This window comes from Amblyomma maculatum, chromosome 3 (genome assembly GCF_055883805.1).
Source record: "Amblyomma maculatum isolate TAMU_Amacu chromosome 3, ASM5588380v1, whole genome shotgun sequence".
Classification (NCBI taxonomy): Eukaryota; Metazoa; Arthropoda; class Arachnida; order Ixodida; family Ixodidae; genus Amblyomma; species Amblyomma maculatum.
The window spans coordinates 129,561,938-129,586,147 of record NC_139346.1 but is presented as its reverse complement, the minus strand read 5'-3'; the positions used below and the strand labels follow the sequence as shown (position 1 = coordinate 129,586,147).

General features: G+C 42.7%; 1 long non-coding RNA gene across 2 annotated transcripts; it reads left to right on the top strand.

Annotated features, from left to right (window-relative positions):
- The first annotated feature begins 723 nt into the window (after positions 1 to 723).
- Positions 724 to 21,460, top strand: LOC146196012 (uncharacterized). 2 transcript variants are annotated; one of them, XR_014705622.1, is made up of 6 exons: positions 724 to 807; positions 4,546 to 4,571; positions 8,794 to 8,910; positions 12,799 to 12,840; positions 12,965 to 13,015; positions 21,360 to 21,460. It is a non-coding gene; the product is annotated as an uncharacterized LOC146196012 (long non-coding RNA). The 2 variants fall into 2 exon arrangements; XR_014705621.1 differs by having other exon boundaries at positions 4,546 to 4,592.
- Positions 21,461 to 24,210: the final 2,750 nt, after the last annotated feature.

Below are 24,210 nucleotides of genomic sequence, written 5' to 3'. Positions count from 1 at the left end.
TGTCTTGCTTGGAGTTCAAGAATGCCACTGCTTCTTGCTTTCTTGTCCTCCGTCTTTTCATCGTTGGTGCGGCTAATGGCCCTAATGAGTACTTATCGTTTTGGACAACACGAAATTCTGGGACACACCATTCTAAATACACAACAGAACATCGAACACACAAGATACTTTTAAGTTCTCCTTTTTACACAAGCAATAAAATATTCGAATTTACTGCCAGAAAATATTGTTTATTGCACATCTCTGTACGCCTTTGCTTAGCCGTTACCTCGCCTTGGCTGAAAACAGCGCTCTTATTGCTTTGTTTCTTTTTTTTTGCTTTCTTTTCTTGTGATAGGGCTATCGCAGCTTTTTTTTATGCTTGTTAATTCTTGTACACTGTGCATCCCTTATGTGATTATGTTTTTCTTTGCCCAATCCTGCAACACGACGTTTAGGCTAGCAGTGTACTAAATAAATAAATATATAAATAAATATCTGCAGTGTCAATCATGACGAAGTAGTTTGGCTGTTGAATATGCAATTGCAGCAATATCTCACCCATAGCCTTTAGTACAACGCTCGTGAATGTTTTCGGTATTTTTCACTTGAATATATTCCAAGTGGTTAGGGAGGACTGTGAATGGAATTAAGACGCATCCCAGTTTAATGGTGATGCGTAATGTGTGAGATTATTATATGCCACTTGAAGGTTCTTTAACATGCACTGACATTAAACTGAACATGTGCGCCTTTTTCGTTTCACCTCAGTCGAAGCACTGCTTCCACAGCTGGGATAACGCAGAGTCATCGGGCTCTGCGCGATGTGTAAGTTGTCCACTGCCTCATTGCGGTGCGATTGATTCTACTGCTATTTATTGCTGCCAAGGGTTGTATTGAGTCGCTTTTCAAAATCAGTAATATAATAATTGGTGAAATAGTAAATGGCTTTGCTATTCGAACATTGCTTCTAATTTCTGTCATGCTGCTGTTTCCTAAACCGGTTTATAACATGCATTTTTAGTCTTTACATGTCATGGAGTCTTTTATTAAATCAAGGCTTTTTCATTTGCCCGCAGTCTTTTCGGTGAAATTATAAGACTTTACGCTACTTCTGCATTTATTTGTTTCTTTTAACCCCTATATAGTGCTTCAGGTCAACAGCAAAGACGTCGCCCTCCTTTCCTCTTATGATACATTACGTTTCGCTTCCTTGTGAAAATATTATATATAATAATAAACTATAAAAAAAAACGTTGCGTTCTTTTTTCTAAATATATGAATAGATGTAAATAAGTTGTTCGTTCTATATTATTCGCTATGACAGATTTTTGAAATAATATAATATGGTTAGTTTACACTTTCCTCTCCTTCTTTCGCGACCCTTTACTGAATTTATAACGTTCCTAAACACTTTATTCGCCTGTAAATGCAAACAAAACTATTTTTACTGTAAATCACACAAAATGGACTTTCCTGTCTACAGGCTATGCTTGTGCTGCCCACCTTGTAAGAAATTTTTACATACTCCAGGTTCATATATAATGGTTTACAATCTTCGGTACATCCAGTGCATTCATCGATCTAGAAATGCTAATTTGGATACTTTGCAGAAGTTCTGCGTTTGTTTCACCATTATACCGCCGTGAGGGCTACAGGTGCACGACATCAGTAATAAAAAGGGTTTCGCAGACCACCGCATTTCAAAATGGACTTCTTATGTCAAGTTGTCGTTCGTGTCTGACGCGTCATCTTTTTCAGCATTCACATTGGCACCCGATGAGATGAAATAGAAACGCGCACTTTAATTTTTACAAACATATATTTAGCGTTTTTTGACCAACAATATCAAGGTAAGGTTCAAGTATTCAGGCTTTCAAAATGCCTCTTTACCGTCATTCGTGCAATTGTATCATTAAACTGCTGGTTTGGAAAGTGTTTTGTCTCAGTTGCAGTTCAGAAGCACGTGTGCATACACTGAAATTGCTGTCTACACACGGAAAAGGAAAAAGAGAAGTTTCATACATTGGGACCGCAGGAATACCAGCCATAAAGGACTAATTGAAACGAAGAACAAACATCTGTGACAAAGCGAGGGCCGTATTAGAAGTCGGTCAAAGAGAAAGATTGCTTCTAGAGTGCATTCGTAGAGTGTACATTATTTTTGTAATTCCAGCTTGCAACAATACCCCAGGTAACGGAGACCATCGCGTGCGTTGATTGCCGCTGCTAGAGCTTCTGCTCACTGAACCCCCGTAGCGAGACATTTTTGTGTTCCCAAAGTGCCCCGTACGTTGAAAAAGGGCACCATACACTGTTCATTGTGTTGAATATGATACCGGAGCACGGAGGATGGCTGACCGCAATCGCTGAAGCGGGCACGCAATCTGACGAGTGGTGTCTGCTTGGCACCATTACGAAAGAAACGCAAAAAATTGCAGCGAGCTTTTAAAGGGTGTTTTTCGAGCATTAGATTTCATACACCGCTTTGTAGAACAAGTTCGCGGCGAGCTCCCGTGTTCGGCATCATGGCGCTTGCACCGCTCTTTTGGGCGGCGTTGCTATGTTCATCTGCCTTTGCAGCGGAAGATTGCTTTACCGCAGGTTTGTCTTTAAAACTGTGATCTCTAGATTTATGATATATTTATGACGAACACCAGATTGGTTTCCAATGCAGAGGTAAACACGGATTTTGAACAATATATGCATTGGCTTACTTGTCAAATTATCATATGTCGGTGAACGTTTTGGTAGGATGGCACCCTAAAACTAGCTGGTTTAGAAAACTGTGAATTGAGTTCGAGGCTTGCAGTAATTTTTGATGTATTTGATTTCAAACATTCAAGGAGAAAGTGAACACCGTGCAAGGACCTATAAACCACCGTATATTATTTTGAGCGTTTTGCCAGTGATCCACAGAAAGTGCTTTTGGCCAAAAGATGCGTTCAGGAATTATAAGCACAGACATTTTATAAAGTAGCACAATGTGGCATACGAAACCGGAAGTTATTTGAAAGCCTAAAATAAACACGTGATACGATAGCTCTTAATAGTGGGCGTCGCAGTGTTCGCAGTCAATTTTATCAAACATGTATCTTGAGACATTTTTTTTTGCCAGCGTTCCATTGCATATGATCCAAAATGAATGGCCCCTTCTGTGTTCTTTGCTCTTTGGTCATACCTGCGCGCAATAGTTCTCTGAGACTCCTAGGAAGCTGATATCTATACGGCGTAGACTGCATATCTTATTAAATTAGAGAGCTGATTTCAGTGCTCGACTTCATGTTAACAATGAAAATTCAAGAAATTTTCTCGAGGGTTAAAAAGAAGAAAATGTGGCTGCGGCCAGTACCCCATGGTCACCAAAGAATTATTGAAGGATTTGTATTTAGCTGTCACTGGTTACCGCGGACGTAAGAGATCATCCTAAATTTCCCTAAGCAAACTCCTGCTGTCCTGTATATCCCGGTTGCGGAATTCCCTGTCCGTAGCGCACAAACTTGGAAACGGCACACTACAAAGGGTCTTTGAGACGCGCTACACTAACTGTGATCTTTAACTGGACATCACGTAGATATAAGATAAGGCAGCGTGTAAAAAACGACGACTCTGATAACGGTCTGCACTGTAAGGGCTCGTACTAAATATTGCTCGCTTCGGGTGAGTAAAAGCTGCTTTGACGGTTGCTTGTTTCGAGATGACCCAAGTTAGACTCAATTTCAAGTTCTAAGAAATGAAATTGGCGGACAATAAGGTAAGGGACACTTTTCTGATAAGGGCCCTGCATGTTCAAAAGGTTCAAATCAGACATTCGTTGTAATGACATGACCGGCCTCGTGCAATGGTACCATTATAGCTTTCTAATAAAAAGGACGAGTATACACCGCCCTTTTGCTCTCCAATATTGTAAGGCAACTGCAAGACGCTCTTAAGAGCGAAAAATACCTGCGGTTAGCAAATCACAAGCGTTTTGAAACCAACACTTAACAACAGAAATTTTGTCGGTGTTAATGGCGTCTTATACGGCTCCTATTCGGGACTGCTCATGCTCAATTTGTAGCTTCAGTGGGACACTATATCCCAAAATTGACTTCCTATCCCACTCTTTTCTTTATGCATATGGTCTTTCTTTTCTTTCTTTCTTTCCTTCCTTCCTTCCTTCTGTCTTTCTTTCTTTACGTGCTAGAGTTTCCTTTCTTCCCCTTTGTTTCTTTTTATTTAATAATGTCTAACATAGCTAAACATATTTGTGGCGCGATGTGCACGCAGTCCACCTTTAACATCGCAGGGATTTAGTGTGAAATTATGTTAAGCCAATAGGATGAATTCAGCAAGTATTCCTTGCAAAACGCAAAACCCACGCAGGCAAGTCCGGTTTACACGGACCCTGCGGTAGCTAAGTGCGTGCTGTGGAGAATACGTTTTATGTAGTTACATGACCATGATAGGCCTGGTAGTGTGTGCATGTGTAGGAAAGAGGGAGGAGGCTCTACTAATTTTTTTCGGCCTTCGGAATGTTTAAATTTGGCGTGTTTCTACGGCTTCAGTGTTATCCTTCTATTACAGGCTCAGGATATGATTGCAATAGCAAGGTAAATGAAATGGAAGAAGACGTAAGTATACTTTAACTTTATGCTAACTCGGCTACTGATACGACGGTTTCAAGGCGCTCCTATTTGGAATCGTATTATCAAACGCTACATTAAAAATGCTTCAAGAGCAAGTATTCTTTAGAGCCTTAGACTCAATGAATAGAAAAGAAGTTGAAATTATAAAAAAAAGCAAATCGAAACTATTTGCGCTTTAAAATTTTTATATATATATGTTCTTTGCATCTAATATGGTTCATTACACATGTATTAAATTAGGCGTCCATAAATTCCGATTCGTCGTACACACTGACAATAACAATTAGCAGTGTGCATTAATATATGTATTTTGAAGGAGCATATTAGATTTTGCAGTCTTGTTCCAATTACCATTTATGTTGAATACTTGCAAAGTAAATTTCATAAACTATTTCAATCGGTTATAATCATTACAGACTCATGTAGTACTGCCAATGTCCATACTTTGTAAAAACATGCAGTGATATTGCATTACAGAACACTTTCTTCTTGCACAAAACTTTGGAAGTAAAATTTTGCATGAATAAAATTCGAAACCTTTACACATTTTCAGGGAATATTTCTAGATTAAGGAACAAACGGCTGCACTTATTTCATTAAATTTAATCTAAAATTAAAGGTGGCAATCTGGATAAGGCATAATAAACTCAAAATAAATTGAGAACAAAAAAATGAAAACCAGATGGGATACCAGCGTGCAAAATGAGAAAGTTGGCTGTCCTTTCTGAGTGCGCAGAAGTTTAACTCAGCCACAAGAGTTCCGAATTAGCGCCACTGCGGTGATCAGTATTGTACTTTATTGTGCCGCCAGCATAGTGATAGTGCATTCCAAGTAGAACTGCTTGGTTGGTATATGAATTATTGCCTTTAGTCGATGACATCGATGGCGTTGCAGGCATTTAGGCTGCTTACTGAACGATAGCGGAAAGAAGCTGGTTGTCTCAATATATGTTGCGTCTTTACAATCGTCTTTCCCGTATAGGGACGTAAATAAAGCTCTACTTATGCCTTGGGCCCTGCTCGTGGGCCTGCGCGTCGCTGACATATGATAGACAGTTCTAGTCGCCTTAATCGCCTGCTAGTGATCACATTATTTCACGGGAAGCCATTTATCACCTAACTGCATAATGGTCATATTTATTTCTTTATTTATTTATACAAATACCTCACAGGTTCCAAACATGGAACATTGTGTGAGGGGGAGGGGTTACAGTGTATCAAAAGAAACAATGGTACATAGTTTAAAATACAAAAGTTAACAGTAATACAGGACCGAAACTGCAAATAAGTATTAGAGCATGCATGGTAAGTAATAAACCGAGGATTATGACAATATACAATAGTTAGCGGCATTGGACGAAATCAACCTGCACAGAGTGAACGCAATATAAAAAATGTTATTCTGACTGCAAAAAGGTACTCAATTCGTTTTTGAATTTTAGTGGGTCAGATATGTTAGCGATACGTTCGGGAAGACCATTCCAACCCTTTATAGCCCTTGGCAAGGCAGAGAAGTTAAATGCATGTGTTCGGCCGAATAGACGTTGAAAACTTAAATTATTATTCAGGCGGTGGGAAGTGCGAGTCGGTCTAGTAAGTGGCACTGTTGGTGCATGGTGGCTGTAGATTAGATTATGTAGCAAGCAGATAAGCGCGATATCCCGACGTGATTGTAAACTTGTGAGTGATAGGATGACTTGATGTTAGTCACGCTGGTATGGTGGCTGTAATCATGGGAAATAAAACGTGCTGCATGGTTTTGAATAGCTTCTAGGGATTTGATTAGATACTCTTAATGTGGTGACCAGATGGCTGATGCATATTGTAGTTGAGGACGAACGAAAGTTAGAAATGCGAGCTTACGAGTAGAAATAGGTGCGCTATGTAGATTTCGCTTTAGATAACCGAGCGTGCGCGATGCTTTGGCGGTTATATTTTCAATATGCGTCGCCCATGAAAGATTTTCGGTAAGATGAACGCCGAAATATTTATAAGAAGATGTCCGGGTTAGTGAAATCCTGTTGAGTGAATAATCGTAGGTTGAGAGGGAATGCTTCCGACTGACTGTCATTATTTTGGATTTTTCCGTGCTAAGTGTCATTTGCCATGATCTGCACCAGTTAGTTATGTTCTCCAGGTCCTGCTGAAGGATGACATGGTCAGTGAGAGAACGGATTTTACGATAAATTATGCAGTCATCAGCGAACAGTCGAACTGATGATCTTATGTGTGGGATGGGAGGTCATTAATGTATATTAAAAATAATAAAGGACCGAGGACGCTACCTTGAGGAACGCCAGATGTGACGTCGCTAAGGGGTGATGAAAAATTATTGAAAACAGTGAACTGCTTGCGAAATGACATAAAGTTTCTAATCCAAGAGAGTGTTAGGTTGTCTAAATTTAGCAATGACAATTTAGCTATGAGGCGACAGTGGGCGACGCGGTCAAATGCACGAGAGAAATCAATGAATATGCAGTCAGTCTGGCAATTTTCGTCCATGTTCTTAAAGAGGGCAGTAGTAAATTCTATTAATTGTGCGTCACAGGAGAACCCTTTTCTGAAACCGTGTTGGTGTGGGAAGAAGAAACCGTTTCGCTCCAGGTGGAAGGCAACGTTAGATGCAATGATGTGTTCTAGTAATTTGCATGGAACACTTGTTAGCGATATGGGGCGGTAGTTACTGACATAGTGTTTTTTACCTGATTTATACACGGGGATTATTTGACCAATCTTCCAGTCATTCGGAATTTCGCCAGTTTCTAATGACTGTTTGAAAATATGACAGAGGATGAGGCTAGAGACATCTACAGTATGTTTTAGAATTTTGGTATTATTCCGTCTAATCCTGAAGTAGATATTTTGAGACTTGATTAGAGATGCAATGCCTTCTATAGTGATGTCTATTACACTCATGAAAGGGAAATCGGTTTCTTGTGGGCTAGGTAGGTTAGAATAGTCTTCGTTAGTGAAAACAGATGTTAAAAAATCATTAAAAACTGTTACACAGCTGTCCTGAGGAATGGGACTGTTGCGGGTGAGGTGAGCATTATTTGCGCTGGAAAATAAAAATAGTTTCAAAGTCAAATTAAACCTATATTCGGATAACATAATACACACAGTTTCCTATGGACTGGAGAAAAGGCAGAGAAATGCCTGACCATTGCAAGCCCCTAATTCTCTCTCTCTTTTTCGTAAATTTTATAACAGAAACAAACAAGGAAAAATCAGGCCACGTGTTGTTGAACTATTCTGAATAAATAATGCAAAAAAGCTTTTAGCTTGAAACATTTTGGCATGGCATATATTGTCTATTGAAGTAAATAATAGTATATCAGTCGAGCTGAAAATTAGTGCACATAATTTATTTTTGCATGAAACAAAACCTTTGCCAGTTGTATCAAAACAGGCAAACGTGGATGGTACAAAGAGGCGAAATAAATTGTGCCGGACAGCCAACATTCTTTGAAGGGCCAGCTTTTCTCTAAGGCGCCAGTTTTCTGAAGCGTTCACCAGCAGATCACGCTGACGCTGTCGTCCACAGCCACCCTAATTTTCTCAGGGCGGCATGCGGGGACTTAGGTATCCACGCCGACTGTGTCACCTTAATTTTGAATTAATGAGAAAAGCTATCTGCTTTGGTTTTATGGAAAGACGTTTCATAACTGCAATTGAGACTACAATGTTCGTAGCTCAGACGGCTATTAGTCACCAGAAGACTACCACTAAACTGCAAAAAAACGGATACTTCCTGCCTTAAAAGAGGTCAAGTACTAACTCGAGTGCTTTCTTCTATCTAGACTGAATTTATTTCTAAAGGTACTCAACAAAATTTCTCTCTCTCTCTTTATATATATATATATATATATATATATATATATATATATATATATATTGCTTTAATGTAGTTTCGATTTACTGCTTGCTTCAATGATACTTAGTCTACATAGTTGAAGAGAGTGTATACATACATAAACGCACTCTGTACACACTTCCTTCATTTCTTTCCAAGAAAGATTGGTTATTGTTAAAATCTGAATACTAACGCCTGGTGGTGACTTCTATTTCATTCAATGAACATGTGCCATGTCTAATGACATTTCAAACAAATGATCGGAGGATACTACCGACATAGTAGTCGGAATGGTGTTCTGGCTGCGTAATTTAGGCTCAACCTGCTGTGCAGGCCAAGCAGGCGTTCGAGTCCACCATGGTGTCATGCCTCAAAGAGGTCAAGAGTGACACGCAAGACGTGAACCAGCTGAAGCAAGCTGTATGCGGCACACCTGTGCTCAAGAGAAAGGTGGGTACGTGAGAGTGGGGACGCGGTGCAACTCCTCAGCCACCACATCATTAGACGTTGTGCATATTATCAACAATTTGAAGTAGTTTAAATGTACTGAAGTGAAGGCTTTCCATTCGCTTCATTATTTTTCCCAATCACACCAGTGAACCTTCAGGCCATTATGAATAATTGATGGCATCCTATTCTCAGAAAAACACATTTGTGTTCGAATAAACTTTTCTCGAAATGATTACCTGCATCACTTTAAAATGGCCACCAACCAGTCATTATTTCAGCTGTGTTGGTTTGTTGCCAGGTACTGCTGGGATCAACCTAACTAATTCGTTCACTTTACCATTGCGACAATAAAAATTTAGGCAGCAGTGAGGTCAGACATATCTGCGACCTAACATAACAGCGCAGCGCAAACAAATAGCCGTAATAGTCGTCAACTGCTGATGTGACCATTTCAACTCCAGATTAGTGCCTTGAAGTAGTCTTCAGCGAAACGCGTGAAGCCTCCTCAATCTATGACCAGTTTCTGCCCATGTGAACAATTTCTTGGGTGATAGTGTCTGGCACGCCGGCCATTGTTCCGGAATCAAGTAGGACACATAAGGTTTAAGGTAGAAATGATAGGTGTGTTGAGCTGTATGTAATGTAACGGCGCATATCTCCGCCTACGACATATGTTGTATAAGCGGTTACGTTGCCACACACCTCTTTTACATTCACGCGGCGTTTCACATGCAGGAGAGTGCCTTGAGGATTGTTACCCCTTGGTTACACATGGTCGGCTAGGTGGGCACCACGAGGATTCGGCTCCTTTTCTATTGAGGGACCTCTCTTAGCATTGCAAGCAGGACTTTATCAATGAGCCTATCTGCCACCTCGTCGTACTTGAAATCTATGTGCCAAGTTGCACACTGCAAATTCAAAGAGCACAATTGTCTCTACAAAAACCTTATTGTTTCGACACCAAGAGCAGATAAATAAGGGCCAGCCTTGCAAGCAAGACCGACGCCTTAACTACTTAAGAGCTGATACTTACTCGTTTAGTATAACAGAACCTGAAAAGACCTTTATTATTGTAAGACTGCCTCAACGGCAACACCTTGAGCCGCAATGAAGAGCCCAACCTTATCAAAGTCCGAAGATCAACGAGCATTCAAATATAAAATTGTTTGTTTGTGGGGTTCAACGTTCCAAAGCGACTCAGGCTATGGGAGACGCTGTAGTGGACGACTCCAGAAATTTCGATCACCTTGTGTTCTTTAATGTGCACTGACATCGCACAGCACACGGGCACCTTGCTTTTCGCCTCCACCGAAAAGCAGCCGCCGAGGCTGGGATTCGATCCCGCGTTCCTAGGAACAGTAGTCGAGCGCCGTAACCACGGCGCCCCCTCGGCGGGGTCAAAGATGAAATAGGAAATGCTGCTTTGCTTAATTCAGTTTATCAACGTACCATCAGGAAAAACTTGAAGATGATGGTCAAACTCGTTTTCAAACTGTTCCAGTACCAGCGATTGAAGTATACAATGATTATACTCCGCTTAGCGCGAATGAGAAGAATGGCTGCGCGGCTGCGTGCAATGCACTGAATAGTCAGAAGCAGAACTTCGGGTAACCCTACAATAGTACTTTATCGCTGAGAAACCAGCGTGCATGGTTTAAGAAACCGTTAAAGCGATTACACTATGCTGTGCACCGTTTTAGAGTGCAAAGGGTGTTAGGTCAGCAATGCACCATGCGTATGCCGAATATGCCTGTTTGGTGCAGCAAACTATCGGAATCTAGCGTATCCTACAGTAAGTTAAAATAATCGGCTCTGTTAATGATGTACAGAGTTGTTAACTACGTGCGTTTTACAGAGAGGAAATCTGGGGTGCATTGAATAAGCTTCCTTTAAGATTGTTTTAACCAGCATAACTCGTCTGTTGTGCTTGAGATTACACACCTTTAATTTCTGACACTTCGTTTTCATTAGGTAGCCGGCATATAGAATCTTCCCCTCCCTTTGTTTAATATGATTCTGCGTAAATTGTGTATGTTCACCATAAAGAAGACGCAATAAAACGTTGAAAACTTTTTTGCCATCGGGATATGTTTGATTTCCAGAAATTGCTTTTAGGAATCTGCCGCACGTCTACTTCCTATGCAGGGTGATTTCTTGCGTAGTTGCATTGGGCGTCCCAGCGACATTTAACCATATTAGGTAAAACCGGGAGTGTTTTAGGCGTCGGAAACCACCCTAGTGTTGTGAATAGTGGTGTGGCTTATTCTGTAGTGTTTTTCATTACTCAAGCAAATGATTAGTAAGTACAAAGTAGGTAATGTTCTAATTTTAGGTCTCAGGAACTACGTGTCAATAAACGAATTAGACTCTTAAAACCACTAAATCAAATACGTGTACACCAAGCTGCCTAAAACCGTCTTCTTACTGCCTATAAAATATAACTGACAAAATGAAACACCTTCTGTGTGAAGGATATGCTGTTCGAGCCATCCACAATGCATTCTGCCCAGAGAACAAAAAAAAAAAACTATTTCTGTAGAGCGATGCATCCCTATGGCGCTTTGTGAAGGTACTGGGGCAAAAAATATTGGTCAGCAGCTGAATACACGACAACGTTCTTTTAAAGGCAATAATTTAAGGCATGTAAATTGTGCTCTGGTGCCAACCATGTGCAAGCTGTCTTGCAAGATGTTTGCGAATTCTTTAAATGACACTTTTTCTTCAAGGCAATATTTAGAATGTTAGTTTACTTGTCCTAGCTAAATTACTTATTAGCGGACTTTCTACTCCTCAAGCTGTCACTTTCAAGGCCAAGTTTAGCACTTGTCTGACCTTCAGCTGACGGAGCAGAAGTTTATGGGCATGACTTCAAATCTCTTCATTTGCTGTGGAGAGGCACCGCAGCTACAGTCGTTCGGAGTCTCGAGTCTGTGTACCACGCGACTAGGCGAGGGCACGCCAAAAAGGTGATTTAAGGCCTAGTCTCGTAATGCTCCCGATATAGCTCGCTGGGAAGAAGAAAATATATTAAGCCAAACGAATGCATAGCCATGCCTAACAGTGCTTCTGCTCGTATTACCAGGACAAATCTTGCAATTTTGGTTTGTACAACGAAAACAAAATGACTCAAAATAGGCACAAAGTTCTGACTTGGCGGTTTATCGTTCTTGGTGTTTTGCCGGGACTAATACAATCGCATTTCTTAAAAGCTTGGCTACATAGGCTGGAACACTTAGTAGACCTAGAAACATTGTGAGAGGGAACAAGGAAGTGCGCGGCCTACACACTTTGCGAAGCGGTCACCCGACAGGCAAAACGAAAAAGCTGTAAGGTGCATGTAAAGTGAGCTTGCTGGGCTGCTAGTTTCCAGCATGTGCCTGGTGTCACCCATTTCCGTATTGTATCGGCGGCAACGCTTTGCTAAATGCGAAGGCCACGCGGCCCCGTGTTCCCTCTCATATTCCTTCTGACTACGCCGTGAAGGGCATACGCAGTAGGGAATACATACGCCGTGAAGGGCATGCGATGCACAAGCGACAGCTCAGTATTTTCATTGCCATTGCGCTAAAGTGACTTTCGAAACAAAGAACTCACGCGAAGCTTTGTGGATAGTTGTAATATTTATGATGTCTCGATTGTAGCTGTGATTAGGCCGGCGGGGTAAAATAAAAGTAAGGCCGCTTAAAATGTTTTGGTTATTTGATGGGCATTAATTGATGCAAACTGTTGCAGACGCTTTACTTTCTCCAGTTTCTGTTTTACTACTGGGCTTCGGATGAAAGATTTCGAGATTTTCATTATATCTTCACAACTACGCTTGCAAGGGTTGAATTGACATAGGTTACAGGAACTATATGTTGCAAGTATCGCATTTTGTTTTCATTTCAGTTCTTTGATTGCTTCAAGAACGACCTAGGAGGAGCTTTGATTGTAAGTTTTAAAATTCATTTACTCTATTTACATCGTAGTTAAATTCTGTAAACGAAATAGGAATGGCGTCTTCAGCAAAGAATGCAAGGGATGACTCGGAAGTCGTTTTTTTTTTATTTCGCAGGAGAACACCATATTCAACCACCAAATCCGTTCAAAAGGAAAGGAAATACTGGTAAGACAGCACTTATGTTATCTTCGCTGAAGGTCAATATAAGGACAAGAAATATTTGGCCGTTTACCAAACACAATATGCAGAAATTGGTTGCAGCATTGTTACGCCATTGGCTAATGTTGCACATTGGCCATGTCAGTGGAATTCTTTGTCCCTTCCTTCCAGTTTCGTCCGACTAGTGTTTTCACCAATTCCTTTCTATACGAACCAACCAGCCCGACCCAGTCTTTTCTTAAAACCTTAATATCATACAGATACGCTTAGGCGGCGGCCTTGAGTACTTGCACCCAGGCGGCGTGTTTGGCCAGTCGCAGTAGTCCTCGCTCAACAGTAGAACATCCAAACACTCTTCACATTTTTCCTCTTGATTTGACGTAACTAAGCTGCGTGAGAACTTTCGGATGTATGAACGATTAAATTTGCTAGGAACTGCGTAGAAACTGCGGTGAGTAGCACCAAATGTGAAAACTGTTTCAAGCAGCTGCTGTTTACTTGCCTCCTTGCATAGTTTTCCGGTATCCTCTAAGACAGTCCTACCGCCCACTTCTAACACGCACTCACTAATAATATATCTGAAATTATTGTTCATTGCTTCTAGGCTAAGAGGCGTCCTCGGTTAGTGCTGGATATCGGCTGTTCTGCGGCTGAACCTGAGTTGTTCTACTTTTCTCATTGTTGCTAATTCGTTGATGGACTTCCTCCTCTTTAAATTCATAATAATTCGAGACCTTACCATCCTGTGGTCACTGAATCGAACCTTTTCGCTTTCATCTGCATAATTCCAGGGTTAGAACATAATAAGAAGTCATTTTCTTTCTTAGTTCCCCGTAAGGGTATTTTCATATCCACTGCTGGCTCTTAATTTTGCTGAAGAAGGTACTCATGATTCGTAAGTTCTTGCGTTCAACAATACCACCCCCCTGCTATTCTTTAAACCAATGCCCTAGTTGCCCACTACCTGCTATCCAGCTTGCCTACCTAGCATTGAATTTGCCCATCGCTGCTCTATGCTGTGCTGTTACTTTCTACATCTTCGTAGAAACTTTCAACTGCCTGGTCATCATGATTACGTGCAGGCGCGTATGCTTGTATGACCTTCAGTTTATATCGCTTATTAGGCTTAATAACGATGCCTGTCACACTCTAATTAATGCTATAGAATTCATCTTTATTACCAGCTATATTCTTATTTACAATGAAATCTCCTATTACTCGTCTCAATAACAGCGTGCATGCCCGCCCTTCCGTACAGTATATGCCTGATTTGGCCTCCTAACCTCACTAATCTCTATGATATCCCATTTAATACCCTGTAGTTATTCTAACAAATTTGATTAATGAACGCCAAGTGCCAGATTTGGAAAGTTTCCAACCTAAGCGACAGGATAGAACTACTAGAAATATCATAGCTAATCAATAAGTGCAAGGTGGTCGACATAAAGAAGTATAACATGGGGAAAATTGAGCATGCTCTAAAGAAGGGTGGTAGCCTGAAAGCGGCGACGAAGAGATTAATCAGATATGTGCACTGAGGAACGTGAAAGCGATGCTATTACTATGATGGACCCAGTAATCAATGTAGCCAATCAGGTCTATACGAACCTCTACAGTAGCCAAATAGTCAGGACAAAAACAAGACTGGCTGTAGTAAAGACCAATACGACTTTCCGTTAGTAACGAAGGATGAGGTTAAGAAAGTCTAAAAGCTATCAAAAGGAAGAAAGCAGCTGGAGAGGATCTGGCAACTATAGATTTATTGAAGGATGGAGGGGATATGCCAAGAAAACTGGCCACCCTATATATGTAATGTCTGATGGCATTGAAGGTAACGAAATCATTGAACAACGCTAACACTATATTAATTCATAAAAAAGGGACGGTAAGCACTTTGAAAATTACATACCAATCAGCTTACTATCCGTTACGTACAAAGCATGTACTGAGGTACTCGCTGGTAGGATCAGGAAAATCTTAGATTTTAACGAACCAAAGGATCAAGCAGGTTTTCGGAAATGTTACTCTACCATCTATCATATCCGTGCTACCAAACAGGCGATTGAATAGTTCTTGAAATATAAGCAGCCCCTTCATTGATTACGGGAAAGTATTTTACATATTCGAAGCCTCCGCAGTCATGCAGACGATAAGAGGTCAGGACATAAGTGAGCTATATGTCAAATTAATAGAAGATATCTATAGCGGCTGCACAGCAACCTTCTGCGTAACGAAAGTTTTAAAATTCCTGTTAAAAAACACACGGAGACACGATTTCCCTAGTTATATTTACAGCTTGCTTAGAGGGTGAATTCAAAGACTTGGGGGTGGTGGTGAAAACGTTTAATAAAATATGGAGTTACATGAAGGTTGCTCTGGGGTCAGGCTTAGTGTCCTTTCCCTCACAAACACTAGTTGGAGTCCCTAGTATGGGACCCCAGTGGCTTCCTCTGCCGCCATTGCTCTTTTGACCAAGGCCTTTTGGGCTTTCAGGTCGGAGCAGGCGAGTAGGGTCGCCTCCCAGTCCTCCCGGGTGTTGTCTTGGTTAGGTGCAAAGACAGGGTTGGAGGGGCACGCCCACACCATGTGGAAAAAGTCCGAGGACATTTCCCCGCAGTGCGGGTACTCCCCGGAGAAGGCACTGTCAAAGTGTTTAAGTGACGCCGGGCACATCATGGTATTCGTAAGGAGGCGAAGAAACACGCTTTCCTCCGCGCTTGTTAACAATTTACACGGGTGGGGGTAAATATTGTGTCTGTTTTGGTACAGCTGCGTAACGTCTCTGAAAGTGTAGGCTGGTGTGAATTCTTCTGAGGAGGAAGGAGACGAGGTTGCCCGGTTAGAAAGCACGCGGGCGGCGGCATCTGCTGCCTCGTTTCCTCCTAGCCCAGAATGGGCCGGAACCCAGACTATGAAGCGGCGGGATGGACTTTCCACGTACGAGCTGTTTTGCAGCAGTCGGTACGCCAAGTCTGAGCTGTTTTTTAGTAGCCGGTAGGCCAGGTACGGGACCCAGCCCTTTTGAAAGTTCCTATACGCCCCTCGCGAGTCCGTTATGATTGTTTTGGAATCGGAGTGCGTTGCTGCTAACGCGATGGCGACCTATTCTGCCTGTGTTACACTTCGGGCTTTAAATGTGAGCCCGTTTACAGTTTTGGACTCGTGGATCACTGCCGCCGTGTACCACCCGCTTTGGTGCGGGCCGGACGCGTTCACATAGTACACTTCGGGTTTCCCTTCGTAGTGATGAGCTGTGGCATCTGCCCTGGCCAGGCGCCTACCCTCGTGGTCGTCCTTGGACATATTAGTGGGGAGTGGTTTTACGTGCAGGGCGTATCGCCACTCCTGGGGAAGCCTTGCTCTTTCCTCGGTTACAGTCGTGTGTTGCATGTGTAGACGGGTTAATAGGCGACGAGTTAATAGGTTCGACGTGGTTATAGGGAGGTCGAGGGCCTTCTTCGTTATTTTGCCCGTTATCACCTCGAGGATGTTCTCGTCGTGTTTCTTTAGGTGGAGATAGGGGGTCGAGTACAGAATTCTACTTGTTACAAAGGCATTGGCCAGCCGTAGAGCATCTTTGCTTCTCAGTCCCCCTTTCTTGTTTGAGACTCTGCGGACCATTCGGCCCACCTCGTCTCCCACCTTTTTTAGCTTGTCGAGCGTGGTCGTCACTAGCTTAAGCTGGGTAATGAAAAGGCCCAGTACTCTAATTTCCTCTCTCTCGGGTATTGGTTCTGATCCAAGTCGCAATTCTATCTCGTCTGTGCATTTTTTGGAGGGACGAATATGGACGAATTAGGATTTTTTTGTTGAGCACTGAAGGCCGCATTTTTTCGCGTACTCATTTACATCGGTGGCTGCCTCCTGCAAGCTGGCCTCCATTTCTCCGAGAGAGCCCCGCGTGGCCCATATGGAGATGTCGTCCGCGTACCGCGCGTACTGCACACCCGAGACTTTCTCCAGGTGGACCGGGAGATTTTTCATTGCCATGTTGAAAAGAAGCGGGGAGAGCACCGCTCCCCCTGTGTACCTCTCGTGTCTAATAGAAAGGGACCGTGGTCTGCGTTCTGGATCCTCACGTAGGCCTGTCTGTCTGAGAGGATGCGTTTTATATACTCAAACGCGTTGTTTCCACACCCCGTCTCCGAACGGCGTGTCAGGATGGCCTCGTGCGTCACATTATCGAAGGCTTATCCCCGTTCGGATGTTCTATTGGATTTAATATTTCTCTGCTAAGCTGTAGCAGGACATCCTGAGCCGATTTATTTGGCCTGAAGCCATAAATCGAGTCTGCGAAGACTCGCTTATTTTCAAGATACTCGGAAAGTCTGTCTCTGACCATTGTTTCCATCAATTTGCCTACGCACGACGTGAGAGAAATGGGCCTGAGGTTGTCCGTATCTATGGCTTTACCTGCCTTTGGAATGAAAGTTATGAGTGCCGTCTTCCATTCGGTGGGAAGAGGAACTTCGCCCGTCCAGATCGAATTGAAGTTTTCTAGCAGGGATTGGTACGCGTGGTCTGGTAGGTTTGCTAGGAGTTTTACCGTGACCCCATCCCTTCCTGGCACGGTCCCGCGTTTCATTCTCGCTAGGGCTGCCTTGAGCTCGTATAGTTTGAAAGGTTCCTCTAGCTCAACATTTTCGTCTCTACTGTACCTGTAAGCTTCTCCCCTTGGGTCTTGGGTCGTGCTCAAGTACTGGTCTCGGAGCTTCAGCGCTAACTGGGCCGTATTTCCTTGAAACGCCTGTATTGCTCTCTGCAGGTGTTTCTGCGACTTGGTGTGCGTCTGGTTTGGATCTATGAGAGCTCGGAAGAGACGCCATGTGCTTTTGCCAGACATCTGCCTAGCTGCCGCTTTGCACCTCTCTACGCAGTTAGCATCCGCAAGTTGCGCCGCGTATTCTACCGCCTCTTTTGTTATCGCCGCGATCCGCGTTTTTAGCTTGCGGTTATGTTTCTGCTTGCGCCATCTTTTAACCATGCTGCGTCTGGCTTCCCAGAGGTGGAGGAGGTGGGTGTCCACATCCGTCACCGCCTCAGAGAGCTTTACCCGCGTTTCTGTCGAATGTAGAGTGGTCAGCAGCTGTTTGGTCCAGGCTTGGTATCCCTGCTCCTGGATAGAACTAACATTATATTCTTTTCTAAATTTTGCCCAGTCCGGCATCCTAGTCTGCCCCGCACTAAACCCCTTACCAAAGACATGGCGGAAAGCATCGAGCGCCGAGCAATCGTAACGGTTGGTAGGCGCTCGATGCTTTCCGCCATGAAATGAATTATGAATACACCCAACCAGACGGGTTTCCGTCAAACCCTGGATTTCATTCAAAGGCATGAAACGGCAGCAGTTGGGCATCAGGGCTCATATAGAATATCTCAGTAATATTTTATTCCCTAATGACATTGCCTCATTAAGTAACTCAAGAGATCTATTGCAACATCATAATAAATGAATTAATGATCTAGACAGAAGCATAAAAGTAGACGTAAAAATTGATATGCAGATGCCGGAGGTAATGTTGAACTTTCTGGGAAAGGAAGAGCAGTTTAGAATAGGCAGCGAAGCGCTGAAGTGGTAATCGATAATATCTGCTTAGGACAGGTAGTAACCGCAGATCCGAACCACGAAAGGGAAATAACTAAGATAATAAGATTGGAATGGAGCGCGTTTGGAATGTGCGTGCACATTATAACCAGCAGCTTGCCGGTGTTACTCTAGAAGAAAGCGCATAACAGTTGCATCTTAGCGGTTCTCCCCTATGGGGCTGTAACATGAAGATTAACAAAAAGGGTTCTAGAGGGCTATTAAAAGGAACATGGCAGGTGTAAGTTAGCGATATAGAGCGTGCGGAGTGGGTCCGAGAAATAACTAGAGTCAGTGACATTCTAGTCGGAATAAAAAGAAATGTGTTTGAGCAGGATATGCATTGCGAAGAGAATTAGATAACCGGTGGTGTTTAAGAATAATCAATCTAATTTTCAGGGAAAGAAAACGTAGGAGGGGGCGGCAGAAAATTCGGTGTATGAAGCTATGAAGTTCGCTGGGGTCAGGTGGTTAGCTAGCACAGGACCAGGTTAAAAAGAGTAACATGGGAGAGGCCCTTGCACTGCAGTGGGTATAACCGACTGCTGCTGCTGCTGCTGCTGCTGCTACTGATGATGAGGATGTTTTCTCAACGTATGTCGCTGTTGGCAGATGGCAGAGGAAAATGAGAAGATTAAGACGTGCCACCACGGTTAGTGAGAAAAGACGTAGAAATGTTTAATGAAGGCTACAAAATAAAGTAAAAAATTCAAGGTTCGGCACGTATAAACATGGTAGGCTAACAAGTGACAGCATATATTCTGGAGTTAAGCTTTCTTATTTTCCCCTTAGGTAGCTCCTCCTTTCAAACGAACACACATAACAATGTTTAGCTAAGGGCCTTAGTTCTCTCGCGCTAGCTCTTGTCACAGCGACGTCTTTACAATGACAACTCTGGCATGGAAATGCATCCTAATCTCGAGGATGTAGTATTGACGATACCATTTTATATGAATACGATCAGATCAGGTACATTTGTAAGTAGTACGCGGACCGTTGTTGTTAGAGAAGAAACTGCACTATCGCATGCATGCTATCTAACCACAAAGCTAGATAGCATTAAAGTTAAGCCCACCACTGAATGGTTTTGGGCTGTTCGGGAAAGAACGCTTGGCAGTGGCCACCATTTGTGGATCATGACAGAACCTAGGAGATGTAGTGCGCGAGGCTGCCTTTTGCGTTAGTCACCATCGTTGTGCAGGGAAAAAAAGGCAGAGGGACGCGCAATTCTCCTCATTTCCAGCAGCCAACAGAGTGCCTGAATACTTTGCCCCAACAAAAACGGTAGATGGCAAGACGGTCGACATCGAACCATGCGGCAGTCTTAGTGAAGATCGTGTGCCCGTCCCTTGATTTTGTCAGCAAACAGATTACCAGATGCGTGGGAACCTGTGCGAGTGGATTGTGGAGCAAAATGGACATATTCTAGGTTTACATAGTTGAAGGTTAGGAACTTAATAAAGCATATTCAACCTATTTTTATTTTAAGAAAGGTAAATATATTGCGAAACTTAATTTTATCGACACCACAGAACGATAACTACCCACTTAAGGTTTCCTGTTCAGCAATGTGTCTCAAGATATAGAAGGTGAAGCATACTCATTTTAAACCTCGTTTAGTTGTATTTGAAGCATTGTATACAATAAAATGGCCTCGATGCGCGCATTATTGTGACCAGAGTCACGTTACATTTATTGTGTCAAAATAAAAAGCGGCGTCTGCATTTAGCGGTAAAAATGCCAGCTACACCATTCGATGAATCTGAGAAGCAGGAAAGTAACGAGATTTGAGAAGGGGTATTCAGGACTTGCGATATTTTAAGCCTCATTGGTTAAGCAAAAAATTTAAACGAGCACTTCGCTTAGATGTTCTTGGCATTCAATTTCGCAATATATTGCCACTAGAATTACAATAAAACGTTATCAGGTTATTTTTGTTTGAATGCTTTAATAAAAATGCTGTACAACATACGTATACGTGCTTTCCTTCTTACTGTATATCTCACCTGCAAATACCGCCCATATATATCTGTGATAAGTTTTAAAGTACAAGTCTATAAACTGTAACAAAATTTACCTGATACCCCTTACTGAATTGGAACAGCTACCTTTGGTTTTAATATAGAGCTAGTGCATTCGAAATATGGAAAAAATTCTGTAGAACACTGACATGCATCAGTTTATCTTCGCGATTCCTCTAGCGACTCGTGAGATTCGAATTTCCCAATGATCGATAAGCTCTCTGAAGCAGATTCAGGACAAAAAAAAAAAAAAACAAGGCACAAGCGGCTGTGTCTCGCCTCCTTCCCATTTTTTTTGCGGTTCTTGGCGCTGTTTCTGCTCACCGAAACATGACCAATAAACTTGAGATGCTTTTACTCCCTTCTCAATTATTCAAATTTTAAAATTTTCAATCGTAGCAAAAAGTTTAAACTCTGAGCACAATTTACTGTCCAAAATTACTTTTACTTAATCGGTAGGTCGATTACGGATCTAAAAATGGGGTTCATGCAAACGACTATGGTTGTGCTGATCATCATAATTTTCAGCAAGATGTTCTGATATTGGCGAGGCGAACGGTCGGTACCTGTGTGCTATTTGAAAAACGGATAGAAAACCGAACAAATGGAGATCCCGCAGAACTCTCTTCTTTTGCCACTACATGTCACTACATGTCAACTTAAGAAAACTTAAGATTAACTTACGAAAACGAAGCTCAAATTGCTGGCACTGTCTTGTCAGTAATTTTGATAAACTGTTTTGCAGAAGTGCTACGAAGAAGCTCTCAAGTGAACGGCATCTTGAAAGGCCTCGCTTCCTTCGCAATCGGTTCAATTTAACATACAATAAACATTTATGTTGAAGAGACAAAATGTGTTGTTCATTTCATTTGGTGTGACTTGCAAACTCACCCTTCGAACGTGGCTGGCCGAGTGCCGCACGGCATACTAGTTCCGTGCGACCTGCCCGAAAAAATGAACTTACAAGAGACTGAAGAGAACGCAAAATTCTGAGAGATGGATGCGCTACATGTGCGAGGTACCATATTCGCCCGCAGAAAACACTGTGGACAAGGTAGCGTTTCTCCAACATGGGTAGTTGAAAGGCACTGGCTGTGGTCACTTTGCTGCGCACCTCGTTTAAGACGGTAGTCCACACCGAGGCTGCTATCCCACGTGCCTCATAATCAATGCCAAGTATGCGGATGGAACGTCACGGCGGCATCAGACGAAAGTGTGGCGAGCGACTAGTTAAAAGGCTCAGAAGGATGCTGGTTTCTACTCCGGTCTCTTTCTCCCTGGTGCCTCGCGCAGTATAGAAAACTAGGGGGCCACCCTCCAGTATCTGTGACAAAGACAAAATTAATGCTCTACCCTTGAGACGAGAATTTAAGAAATATCACCGCAAAATTTATTCAGCAATTTGGAGCTGTAAGTTTTTAATACGATACAGTGACGCATTATTGTGACAGGCTTCAAATAGCTGCTTGAATTGTACCACATACGTTTTCTTTAATTCGACTAGATTCGCACTCGCACGATTCGTATTACTACATGTTCAAGCATGGCGCCAGTAATATCAGACACACATACAATGAGAGGATGAAACTCTACCATGAAATAAATCTTGGCATAGTTCTGCATGTTTGAGGCATTTTGCTCCGTTGATAATTTTCCACTGTATCTTCTGACTGTTAAAAAGCAATGACCTGGTACAGGAGAATATGCTGAACGTTACCGAAAAGATTTTTCCCCCTCAATATACACACGCACGCGTATGCGCGCACTCTCTCATTCAAACACACACACATGCACGCGCACACACACGTACACACATGCATAAACGCACGCACACACACAGACACGCGTACACACGTGCACGTGCACACACAGACACGCACGCATACACGTACGCAGGCATAATACGTCCGAACGCGCGCTCTCATACAAATAGCTGTCACCTACTAGTCCCCCAACATATATGAAGATATTCTTTGATAATCCTATACAGGGGAGAAAACGGGAAGCACGTGATAAAGGTATCAATAAAACAGAAGAAGAAACCTGAATGAAGGATCATTAGACTTGTTCGAATTGAGGTGAACGTAATGCAACATTTGCTAGCCTGTTTCAATGACGTCATAATTTGTGTGGAATAAGTATGCAAGTCGTACAGGACCGCGCGAGGTTACAATTGGAAACGTGGCTGTCCACCTGAGACACGGCCGGGATAATAGTCTCTCTGGCAGGTGACAGCCTGCAGCAGCTGCTGGGAAACAAGGAAAACCTAAGATCTGATTATGCACCTAGACTGGTTGCGTTATCGTACGGTGCTTTTCCAGAAGTAGATAGGGACTGTAGTGTAACGTGGCACCTATATAAAATTTTTGGTTCTGAATTGTAGATAAAAAAAACCTTTGTCCTCACTTTCTACAGCACTTGTTCTTAGGGGTTACGCGCGGAGAAACCTCTTTTGTTAAATGACCGCTTTCAACGAAGACAGTGCCAGTATGGCATGGCTTAAAATTTGTATCAGGTATGCTATTCTGGGTCCTTTAGTAAATGGTTACGATTAAAAAGGCATAAATATCAATGTAAAAAACGAGAGACAGCAAATGTGAAATAGAACGTACTGAGTTTCGGTTATCGATACAATAGTTCGTTGTTATGAGGTGGGTGTCAAGCATTTGCTAGGATATTGTGTTGAGTAGGCCCGCCAATAGTCATGATGAAATCCTGGGTCTAGTGATCTTTCCTCGGATTTCGCAATGCAGAAATGTGACCTTCCTTCGAAGAAGCAATATTACAATACGTGTGCGGCAAAAAATAATTAACAATAAGTCCAGAGTACTTATGCCTAGAAACACTCCCCAGCCAAAGCTCTGAATCTGAGAGGCAAAATAGCACGAAGACACTGCGGTGGAGTTCAGGAGTAAGTTGAAATGCATGAGCTCAGGGGAGCAGCCGGGCGAATTTTCTTAGGAGGCCCTGGTGCGTTATTATTTCAATTGGGGCCTAGTTTAATAATATTAATATGACAAGAAATAAAATAAATAGTAAACAGTGTACTATTCGCAGACGTAATTAGGAAAATAAAGAAAATTATCAGTCTTTCCTTACACCAAGCCGGATAGGAAGAGTATGTTGAGACGTTAAACACTGAGCTTGCAGAACTATGCCAGTGCAGCTAACCATTTGTTGGTTGTTCGGCAAATAACTTCATAGTTCTTTTCGCCGCCGAGTTAATTAGCAGGCCGGTGGCGCCTTCCTCTTCCTCCCTGCGTGCTCTGTGGGCGCGCGAAACATTTAGTGGGGGTGAATTGGTTTCCCACCAGGGGTCTTAATTCCAGCGTGCGCTAGCCGTACGAAAACGTAGTAAGGCGGAGCTTCGTCGTCGGGGGGCCTGAGGGCGGGGTACAGGGCTCCCCTCGGCACAGCTGGACGCCGATGGTTTCTACTGCATGAAAGGAGCCAGGTAAGTTCTTCTCTGTGAGGCTGTGTCTTTCAGCATTGTGCTCATAAATGTCTGACTTCACGGAACGTGATGGACGCCCGCTCCATTTTGCAGTTTGGGCAGGTGCATGCAGCCATCCTGAAGCGCGACCACTATTGATGCA